This window comes from Helianthus annuus, chromosome 12 (assembly GCF_002127325.2).
Source record: "Helianthus annuus cultivar XRQ/B chromosome 12, HanXRQr2.0-SUNRISE, whole genome shotgun sequence".
NCBI lineage: Eukaryota > Viridiplantae > Streptophyta > Magnoliopsida > Asterales > Asteraceae > Helianthus > Helianthus annuus.
Window position 1 is genome coordinate 36,130,426 of NC_035444.2, and position 12,576 is coordinate 36,143,001.

General features: G+C 39.9%; 1 non-coding gene across 1 annotated transcript; it reads left to right on the top strand.

The window, feature by feature from the left end:
• Positions 1-5,559: 5,559 nt before the first annotated feature.
• Positions 5,560-5,665, top strand: LOC118485228. The gene has a single exon (XR_004875533.1). It is a non-coding gene; the product is annotated as a small nucleolar RNA R71 (small nucleolar RNA).
• Positions 5,666-12,576: the final 6,911 nt, after the last annotated feature.

A 12,576-nucleotide genomic window follows, 5' to 3' on the forward strand; every position in this document is an offset into this window, starting at 1 on the left:
TGGTGATGGAAGAGTGTGGAATGCAAAGAATGTGTGGCTAGGGTTAAAGTCACGTGATGTTGTTTATTATATTTTTTTTATTTTTTTTTTCTTATTTGCGGAACCCCAAACGACCGACACCAAATTCCTGCGTACCGTAATTTACGGTCTCACCGTAAATTACGGTGAGACCTGAACATCAATTTTTGCACCGTAACACAGTAGACTTCTACCGTAAAGCCTCAAACATTTCCAACTTCCATCGTAAATTACGGTATGACCGTAATTTACGGTGAACACTGAACATCAAATCTCCGCCGTAACTCAGTAGAGTTTTACCGTAAAACCCAACACATTTGAACAACCACCGCAAATTACGGCTATACCGTAATTTACGGTGAACACTGGGCATCTTTGATTCGCCAAAATTCGAGTTTTTATGTAAAACTTTTTAGATTTTTTTTTAACTTTTTTCGATTTTTTTATGTTTTTTAATTTTTTCAAAAACTTGTAAAAATTACCCTACCCCCTCAAAAATCCTGTGTTGTCCTCAACACAATGTAAGAGCAATTCGTGACCCAAACATCCCCACACTTGTTTCAAACACGGGTTTCGAAGCAATACGGCAATTGTGCACACTATACAAAACAAATAAAACAAAATACTACTATATACACTACCGAACCTGGGCCTCTCATGGTTGTTCCTCATCGACCGGGCGTAAGATGTAGCCCGCTTTGTCAAGCTCCAAGTTGTTGATGTCATTTCCCTCCAAGTACGGCTTCAAGCGGTGACCGTTCACCGTTTGTTGTTTCAATGTTTGCTCGTCTTGGATGTCTACATCACCAAATCGCCCAACTCTTCGAATAACATACGGACCCATCCATTTGCTTTTAAGCTTGCCCGCGAACATCTTCAATCGTGAGTTGTACAACCAAACTTTCTGCCCTACTTCGAATGTTTTCTTGCGCAATTTCGCATCATGCACTTTCTTTAGTTTATCCTTATAAGCCGATGCACATTCGTACGCCTCATCTCGAATCTCTTCTATCTCGCTCAATTGCAACTTTCTCAACTTACCCGCCTCATCGTAATCCGCGTTGACTGTCTTGATCGCCCAATGTGCCCGATGCGCCAACTCCATTGGCAAGTGACAACCCTTACCATACACCATCCGGTAAGGTGTTGTGCCAATAGGAGTCTTGTAGGCCGTACGGTACGCCCACAAAGCATCATCCAACTTGCTCGACCAATCCTTTCTATCCGTTCTTACCGTCTTCATGAGGATCTCTTTGATTTGACGGTTGGACACTTCGACTTGTCCACTCGTTTGCGGATGGTAAGGTGTGGCGACTCGGTGGTTCACGCTATACCGTTTCAATAATTTTCCAAAGTTGAAGTTCTTGAAATGTGAACCACCATCACTTATAATAACCCGCGGGATTCCAAAGCGAGAGAAGATGTTGGATTGAACAAATTTACAAACAACCGAGTTGTCGTTCGTTCGTGTTGCAATAGCCTCAATCCACTTCGAGACATAATCCACCGCTACCAAAATATAAAGAAAGCCATTCGAATTCGGAAACGGACCCATAAAATCTATACCCCATACATCAAATATCTCTACAACCAAGATTGGTTGTAATGGCATCTCATCCCTCTTCGATATGCTACCCATCTTTTGGCAATTTATACAATTTCTGGCGAACTCAATTGCATCCTTGAAAATGGTGGGCCAATAAAACCCACAAGAAAGAACCCGATAGCCCGTTTTATGCCCACTAAAGTGACCCCCGCAAGCGGACGAATGGGCATGAGTTAAGATTTCCAACACTTCCGTCTCGGGCACACACCTCCGTATAACCTGATCTGGTCCGATCTTGAAGAGATCCGGCTCATCCCAAATGTATTGCTTTACTTGGACCATAAATTGTTGTCGACGCTTTTTGGTCCAATGAGTTGGAATGGCACCCGTGGCTAAATAGTTAACATAATGAGCGTACCACGGTGCAACGAAAGTGGAAACGGCTAAAAGTTGCTCATCGGGGAAACTTTCATTGATTTCACTCACATCATCGGTCCCCTCCACCGGAATCCGAGACAAATGATCTGCTACTACATTCTCGCTTCCCTTCTTGTCTCGGATCTCTAGATCAAACTCTTGTAATAATAAGACCCACCGAATCAAACGCGGCTTCGCATCTTTTTTCTCCATCAAGTACCGGACCGCACTATGCTCCGAATAAACCACTACCTTGCTTCCCCAAATATACGAGCGAAACTTATCCAAAGCATACACCACCGCTAGTAATTCCTTCTCGGTTGTGGTGTAGTTAAGTTGCGCTTCGGATAAAGTTTTGCTTGCATAGTAAATAACCACCGGTTTCTTGTCAACCCGTTGACCCAAAACTGCACCAATAGTGGTGTCGCTCGCATCACACATTATCTCGAACGGCTTTGACCAATCGGGTGGTTGCAAGATAGGTGCCTTGACCAAGTGTTCCTTCAAAACAGTGAAAGCTTGCATACACTCGTTAGTGAAATCAAATGGGACATCTTTTAATAACAAGTTACATAAGGGTTTGGTGATAACACTAAAACCCTTAATGAAACGTCTATAAAAACCCGCGTGTCCCAAGAATGACCTTACACCCTTAACATTTTTAGGAGGTGGCAAAGATGATATTACCCGTATCTTTGCCTTATCCACCTCCATCCCCCTTTCCGAAATCACATGCCCCAACACAATGCCCTCTTGCACCATGAAATGACTTTTCTCCCAACTTAGCACTAAATTTTTCTCAACGCACCTTTTCAAAACCTTTTGCAATTCGTTGAGACAATTATCAAAAGTAGTGCCAAAAATGGAGAAATCATCCATAAATACTTCGAGCGACTCTCCAACCATGTCCGAGAAAATACTCATCATACATCGTTGGAACGTTGCCGGAGCATTACACAAGCCAAATGGCATTCGCCTAAACGCAAAGGTGCCATATGGACATGTGAAGGTGGTCTTGTGTTGGTCATCCGGGTGTATGGCGATTTGATTATAACCCGAATACCCATCTAAGAAACAATAATATTTTTGACCCGACAATTTTTCAATAATTTGGTCAATGAAAGGTAGCGGGAAATGGTCCTTAGAAGTGGCGGCATTCAATTTTCGGTAGTCAATACACACCCGCCACCCGGTAACCGGTCGGGTGGCAATTTGTTCACCACTTTCATCCTTGACTACTTGAATGCCGGCCTTCTTAGGCACAACTTGGGTGGGACTTACCCAAGCGCTATCCGAAATCGGATAGATGATTCCCGCATCCAACCATTTAATTACCTCCTTTTTAACTACCTCCCTTAGGTTCGGGTTCAACCGCCTTTGAGCTTCTCGTGTCGGTTTGGCATCTTCGGTCGTGATAATTTTATGCATGACAATGGATGGACTAATTCCTTTGAGGTCGGCAATCGTCCATCCAATAGCACCCTTGTTCGCTTTTAAAACCTCCATTAATGCTTGCTCTTGTGCCCACTCCAAATTAGAGGCAATAATGACCGGTAAAGTGTCATTATCCCCTAAAAATACATACTTCAAATGGCTAGGAAGTCCTTGAGCTCCAACTTTGGTGGTTCCTCCAATGATGGTTTTGTACCCGAATCGATCTCCACCGGTAGACCCTCGAATTGGTGGGTCCATGGTGGTCTACCTTCTTTCATTGCCATAGCATCTTGTGCTTCCTCTTCAACCCGTAGTGCATAAGCATGTACCTGTTCAGAAAAGTCACACAGGCAAATATCCAAACCATCCTCCTCATACTCATGCGGGTTGCATCCATCTACTATGTCTGCCATGAAACACTCATCAACACCGTTAGCATTAGAATTGTTAGTAAAAACATTCAAACGCATTTTTCGATTTCCAAACGCCATATCAACTGTACCAAATCTACAATCAATAATAGCATGTGCGGTGCTTAAAAATGGCCGACCCAAAATTATATTTTGTTGTTGTTTAGGGTCCGCCGATGAGTAATCCAAAACTAAGAAGTCCACCGGGTAATAAAACTCATCAATTTTTACAATTACATTTTGAACCATACCCCGAGGCAACTTATGAGACAAGTCGGCCAAAACAACCGTCGTCTCCACCCTTGCTAACGGACCAAAGTCATATTGGTCATATAAGCCCCCCGGTAAAATGCTAACTCCGGCTCCGAGATCTAGCAACGCCTTAGCCATTTGAAAATTACCAACTTGTACATTAATCAATGGCGTGCCCGGATCTTGGAGCTTAGGAGGAAGCTCCCCATTCAACACCGCACTTACTTGCCCGGTCAAATCCACCCGCTTAGGCACTTTCTTCTTGTTTTGCCTTTTTTGTGTACATAATTCTTTTAAGAATTTTGCATAAGCGGGGACTTGTTTTATTGCATCGAGGAGTGGGAGATTTATTTTTACTTGTTTGAACATATCCCACATCTCCTCTTTTTGAGGACCTCTCGACACAATAAAATTTTTCTTTCCCGGGTCAAGTAGGGCCGATGGAAATGGAACTTGACTCGGTTCACCCTCAACTTTTTCATTCTTTTCACTTTCACCCAAACCCGGTTTTTTAACAGTTGTTTCTTTTGGTTTAACCGGTGAAATTTCATCATCACTTTCAATTCCCGTGATATCCTCAACCACCCCCTCAACCAATTCGGGTGACAAATTGGCCTTAAATTCTTTCCCACTTCTTAAAACACTAACATGATTAATATTAACGTTACCTCGTGACGAACCATGTGAAGGGTTTACCTTAGTGTCGCTTGGAAGTTGACCCTTACCTTTCTTCAATTCCGCCACCTCGGTTGCTAATTGACCCATTTGGGTTGTTAGTGATTGGATGCTTTTATCACGAACCTCATCTTTTTGCATTCGCACTTCATCAAGTTGGTTCCGTTTTTGCATCTCCAATTGCATGCTCTTAAGCATCTCCATCACCTCGTTTCCACCCGAAGACCCCCTTGTTCTTGACCCGTTTGGTATTGTTTTTGATAACCTTGGTTATTTCCGCCTCGGTACCCACCTTGGTTATTGTAAGATGGCCGTGAACCAAAATTACCTTGGCTACCTTGAAAATTTGGGTTTGCTTGATTTGAAGGATTCCCATATCTAAAGTTCGGGTGGTTCCTCAACCCGGGGTGGTAGGTATTAGAATTCATGTTGTTGTAGTTCCTACCACCTCCTCCTTGACCTTGACCTTGAACCGCATGGACCTCCTCGTATTGTCCTTCCAACATCCCTTGGCAATTTTCAGCCGCATGACCTATCTCATTACACAAAGCACAAACATCATAAATTTGGTTAGTGGTTTGAACATTACCATCATCTATGGCGTGCACTTGCGGTCGGTTAGTGGTCGGTCGGGCTCTTCTTGAGGCTTGAGCTTTCCTCTTTGATGTAGTTGCCATGCTTTCCAAGAACTCCCAATCTTCATTCTCATAGTTTGTTCCAAAAGTCCCACCGGTGATAGACATCAAATCACGTGCGTCTTCGGCACTCAACCCCTCATGAAAGGCATTCATCAACTCCCACAATTCAATCCCATGGTGAGGGCAATTTTTAATCATCATATTGAAGCGCTCAAACGCCTCATGAAACATCTCACCATGTTGTTGTTGAAAGCTTCTCAACCCCTTCCTTGCATCGTTGGTCTTTTGGGCGGTGTAAAACTCATCCAAGAAGGTTTGTTGCATCTCCCCCCATGTATATATAGATGCCGAAGGTAACGTGTAAAACCACTTCTTCGCCTTATCTTCCAAGGAAAATTGGAACAAAACCAATTTAATATCGTCAGCCGAAAACCCTTGACTCCCAAGAGTGTTGCAAATTGAGTCATAAGCCTTTAAATGAAAATACGGCTCCTCCGTTGCCAACCCCTTGTACTTCGGTAAACTTTGCAAAGAGTTGGTTCTTACTTCAAATGTTCGCCCTTGATCATTATGAGGGATGACTACCGGTGAAGGGTTTTGCGTGATTACCGGCCGAAAATGTGCTTCAATGCCCCTCGCATTTTCTCTAAGGTGTCTCCTTGGTACACCATACCTACCTCTTGGAATAATAGGACCATTTGGCCTTGGTACTTGCCCTTGTGGTGCGTTTGGTTGTTGAAACTGTTGTTGTCGCATCGGTGGGCGTTGAGGTAGTCTTTGAAATTGTTGTTGCACATGTTGTGGCCGGACTTGTTGCAATGGAATGGGTTGTGGCATTGGTGGCCCTTGAGGTCTTGGCCGAATGTGTTGTGGTATAAGTTGTTGTTGTGGCATTCCACCAACACTTGCCATCCCTTGTGATTGACTTTGAATATACCCAAACTCCCCTTGATCACCATAACCTCCATAACCGTACCCATCATCCTCATAACCCTCATAATCTTCAAATCCCTCATCATAACCATCTCCTTGAATTCCCGAGGTCTGCCCAAATGGGATGGTCGAATACTGAAAGCCCGATTGTTGTTGTTGTGGTCTAAAAGATGAAGTAGTATGCACGATAGTTGAATTGGGTGCAATTGTGAAGGTGGATGATGATTGACCCGTAGTTGGGGGAAAGAAGTGAGATAATGGTGGGATTGTGGTGGATGGATTGTAGGTGATGGTAGGCTCAGTTTGAGTGGTAATTGGTTGGGTGACATTGGATGGTGTGAATTCAGCGGTGGTATTAGGTAGTGTGGTGTTTGGTGATGGTTGGGTAGAAGTAGGTATAAAGGTTGAGGATGATTGACCCGTTGTAGGTGGAATTTGAGAATCAGCCATGATGTTTCTCGGTGTGATGGGTGAAGTGGGTGAACCAATGATTTTGTTTTCTCGCACTAAAACTCGGTTTTGTCTTAGCGTTCTTTCAATTTCTGGATCAAACGATAGCGGTGATGACCTGTGAGAGCCTCTAGTATGCATACACCTGAAGTACCTGCACACTAAACACAACCAACGTAAACCCGAAAATAACAACCAAAACTATTAAACTAACACACGTTGCGCACTACTCCCCGGCAACGGCGCCAAAATTTGACGTGATGTCGTGGGTCACGCAAATTTAATCCCCAAACAACTATAGATAGTGGTAAGAGGGTATCGAACTCAGGGAGTATGTGGAAGATGTGTCGATTGTATAGCTTTGTACTTAAACTAATATTAAACTAAATTGCAGAAATTAAAATTCAAAAGTTTGGATTGTTGTTTTAGAAAACTAAATTAAAAACTAATTCAAATCAAAGTTGGTTGTAAAACAAATTAGGAGAGAACAATGATCACCTTAGGTTTAATTTTCTTTAAACAATTGTGTGTAATTCCAACTAGAAAGAGTTACATAGACATAACTCGTGTACAGATGATTGAAGTGATAAAAGGGGACAAAGTACTTGGATTATATAAACGCGAGGTTGTTTCCCGATGACCAATTAATCAATAACCAACCCTAACCCTTCCCGTGATATCTCGATTGCCAACGGCACCAAGAACGTACGATTACGACTAGAAATTGCAATATCGATTAACAAGTTACAAGCAATCAAACATACACCATGATATTCAAGCAACGGAAGTTATCATTCTAGAAATTCAGAATTAAAACACGCAAAAGTTCAAGAAACATTCACCTAAGATGATCACCGAAGAGTTTAGCCGGACATGGCTCGGTGAATCATCATCATAATCAAACCAATGTTCCTACAATTCGAAAATACAAACCGGATGATAAGAATTGTTCACAAACCAAGCAAACAGCCAAAAATCGCCCCAATGATGATCCAAAACCGTCCAATGATGATGAATCATGAAAAGACACCCCAAAACTAACTTAAAAGTGGCAGTTACAAGTTTTTCTCGCAGACTCCACCGTAAATTACGGCATCACCGTAATTTACGGTGAACATAAAAGTGTTACGGTGGGAATAGTCTGTGCTACGGTGGGAACCAATTGATTTTCAGGTCCACCGTAAATTACGGTGGGACCGTAATTTACGGTGATGACCTGAATGTTCTTCTTTCTTTCGTCTCTTGTTCCACGCTTGACCCGTTCATCACCAAAGCCTCCAAAGCTGCATTTAATTCATCTCTTAGCCCCCGAAATGCACCTGAAACATAAGCAACGGTAGTTATCTAATTCAAGATAATTACACGATTAAGTGGAGGATTATTTCATCTTTTAACATGCTTAAGGGTTGTCCAAAGGACCACCCGTCAGCTTCTACTCGTTTGCCCAACGTCTCACTGCTAAGAAAATTCTGATCGTACCTCCCAAGTCCTTTAACGAATGGAAACCCAAATTTTTCTACATTAAAGCCAGAGTGATTCCGATGAAGATGACTTTCCGGGGTGTGGAAGACATTGAAGTGGAGACCTTGAAGACTCCGGAGTCGGAGATATGGTATCAAGATTGGAAGGATGTTCCGTCCATTGAACTACCGGAAAAGGCTCTAGTTGCTGTCAGGATGAGTTTGCACTGGAAGATGGATCGTCAGGATAAACCAGTGTATACGAAGGATGACAAGAGTAAGTCCTGAGATCTTCCTTCTTTTGTTTTCTACCCTCTGCAGAACTGTTACTTATTTTTCCTTTTACTGTTATTGCTTTGTATGTTGTGGCGTACAAGAGAGAGCATGGAAAGATGTCTACTGTAAAATTGAAGTTTAAACTTTATTTTTTTCAATCCACAAGTAGTCCTTTAAATTAAAAATAGAGTAATGACATAAATGGTTGTTATTTATAACATTTATAAAATATTGTCTTTTTTACCCTTTATATACGCTCCGTATAGGCCTATACGCAGCGTATAGTGTTGCATAAAAATCAGTGTCTGACTGAGTTCAGTTCTAGTCTAGCTGCTCCTATACGCAACATATATAAAGGGTCAAAAAGACAATATTTTATAAATATTTCAAAAAAAAACCACCCTTTATATACGCTGCGTATAGGCCTATACATGGCGTATATAAAGGGTCATAAATACAATTTTACCCCTGGTTTGGGCTGCGTATAGACCCCAATCCAGGGGTAAAATGGTCCTTTTACCAAACTTGCGCACATATACGCCACATACAGGGCTATACGCGGCATATAGTAAAAAAGACCATTTTACCCCTTGATTGGGGGCTATACGTAACCCAAACCAAGGGGTAGAATTGTCTTTTTGACCCTTTATATACGTTGCGTATAGACCTATACGTAGCATATATAAAGGGTGGTTTTTTTAGAAACATTTAAGAATATTAATCGTTTTAGTTAAGTTTTATAAAAAAAGTTTTCTATTTTAAATAAATAGAAAAGTATTGTATATACAATAAATATCGTTTTAGTAAAGTTTTTTTATACAACATTAATCATTTTTATACGATAAATATCGTATCGTATAGGTGCAGTATAGGTCACATATTAACCTCGTATAAGCCTATAAGTGTGATATCGTATCGTATAGTGTAGTATATGTCCCGTATAGGTGTAGTATCGTATAGTATAAGTCCCGTATAATCCTCGTATAAAACTATAGATGTTGTGTCGTAGGCATACAAGACCTATACGAGACTTATACTACACTATAAGATACGATATAACACCCGTATAGGCCTATAGGTGTAGTATAGGTCTCGTATAGTACTATAGGTGTGGTTTAGGTCCCATGTAGGCCAATAGGCATATACAAGACCTATAGGGAACCTATACGACACTTATACTATGCACTATACGATACAATACGATGCAATACGATACGATACTATAGGATACTATAGGATACTATACAACACCCGTATAAGCCCATAGGTGTAGTATAGGTCCCTTATAGGCCTATAGGTGTGGTTTAGGTCCCGTATAGGCCTACAGGCACATACAAAACCAATAGGAAACCTATACGAGACATATACTACACATTATACAATATGATCCTATACGATACGATACGATACAATACGATACTATAGGATACCAATGAACACCTATATAGGCCTATATGTGTAGTATAGGTCTCGTATAAGCCAATAGGCATATACAAGACCTATACAAGATTTATACTATACACTATACTATACGATACGATACGATACTACATCCATAGGCCTATACGAGGTTTATACGAGACTTATACTATACGATATAATACATAAAAGAAAAATTTTAAGTATTTATAACAGAACTTTGTAAAAACAATAAATAATTTATAAAATTGTTTCCTAACAAAAAAAAACTTTATATACGCGGCTTATATAAAGGGTGGTTTTTTTGACCTCGTATAAGCGTATAAGTATCGTATAGACCTCTTATAGGCCTACGGATGTAGTATTGTATCGTATAGGTGTAATATAGGCGACGTATTGAACTTGTATAAGCCTCTAAGTCTCGTATAGGCCTACGGATATAGTATTGTATCGTATATTGTTGTATAAATCTCGTATAGGCCTATAGGTGTAGTATAATATCATACCTTATGATATCGAATAATGTAGCATGAGTATCGTATAGGTCCCCTATAGGTCTTGTATATGCCTATAGGCCTATATGGGTGTTGTATGGTATCCTATAGTATCGCATTGTATCACATCGTATCGTATAGCATAGTATAGGCCTATACGGGACCTAAACTACACATATACGAGACCTATAATGTAACACCCCAAAAACGGGTTTGGCAATTAAACCCCGTTAATACTGGAGACGGGTAAAGTACCGTTAGTGGTAAAAGTAACCCGGTAAATATTAGGATTTAAACAAATAATCCTAATATTAGATACAACGTGAATTAAAGCTTTTAAGGAAATAAGTTTATTGGAGGCCCGAATTAACGGGACTTAAAATAAATTAAGTTATAACTTTCCCGAATTCACCAAGTAGCTAGGAATATTAACCTAGTTAAAAAGGTGTTTTAAAACAATGAAGAAAACATGGGTAATAACCCTTTTTATAAAATTACAAACTAAGAGGGGCTAAAAATGGAAGATTCGAAAGTTAATTAATTAAAAACAAAACACTACATACACACAATGTGTGTGTGCGTGCGTGAGAATGATCAGGAGACAAGCTCCATAGGAGCTAACCCTAAACTCAACAAAACCTTTAAATTGGAGGATTAATCGAAGGCCAAATTCGGTTCTGAATACATAGAAATGATCACCAAGTTATGGGGATCGTAAAGTATGTTGAATTTTTAACATTCATGGAGTTGTGAAAATTAGTTGATTTTGCATGATGCGATCTATGCATGAATCGTAAAGGATATGGTCGAATTAATGAAGTGTGATTGCTTAGGGACAAACTCTAGGTAGAAATTTGAAGTAAAATTTCTATGATTTGAATAATTAGACGATTCACCACACTTAGACAAGTGGGTTTTGATTAAATAATGAAGATGATGATATGTTTGTGTTAGAAATCATCATAGTTGATGGTTGATGCGAGATACTTAAACAATTTTCAAGTTTGAGTATTTAACCATACATGACTTGAAATGGGTTTTTGTTGAAATGATGATGTTAGTGTTAAACTTGCGATTAGAATCATCATACTTAGTTAGTAAAGACAAGCTACTTGAACCATTTATGTGCTTGAGTACATGAATCATAATTACCATGAATTGGGTTTGGTATAAAAAGATGGAAATGATGATAAACTCGTGTTTAAAATGATGTTGATATCATTATGTGTTAAGGAAGATTAATGTAGTGTTAATTCGATGGATGATGGTTATAGAACTTGGTTAATAAAGGGGATAAACGGTAGACTAAGAAGGATGCTACCGGGCAATTTACCAAGTAATTAAACGAGTAGTCGAGCTACATCGTGTAATTACTGATGTTACCGGGCTGTTGACTTCTAAAAGGTCAAACCGGCCTGTAATACGATGAATGATAATTTTTTAATATAAAATGCGTAAGATGTAAAAATCATATTAAGTTGTGATAAAACTAACCATCTTTTGAAATGATGAATAATAGTTGGTGCTTAAACAAGCTAGGTGAAGCTTGGGGTGAAAGCGGGTCAAACGAGTCAAGCATAAAGGAAAAGCGTATTCGGGATGCGAGGTAAGTGAAACTTACATACTTATGTAGAATACTTGTTTATTCTATACGTTATAAATGCGATAATGATAACATCGAAAATATGGATTCCCGTTAAGATTATCTTGTAGTGTAATCTAATAATGAGGAATAGGGTAAAAATGGAAATTAGTCAAGTGTTGATTAATGTAAATTGAAGTTAAAAGGATACGCATGGCATAAGCCGAAATGGGTTGAATTTGTGAGAAAAGAATTTAAGAGAAAAAGGATTTGGTAATAAAATTCAGGATGGGATGGATGTATGAATTGGAAATCATAAACCATGTTTTTGGTTAAATAGGTAACGTTCGGCATATAGGCCAAACGGGTCGAATGGTGGTGATAACACCATTTGACAATATCGACTAATGTGCTTGTCAAGTCTTATGGTAACAGGAGCGATTAGCAAATCGGATAATTGCGTCACCATAGATTGTGTGATAATTAAAGCGAGGTGTAATTCGGGTCTATTTGTTGACCCGGGCCAAGTACACTTATATGAATTTATAGTTAAAAGTGAAAGTAAGGTCGAA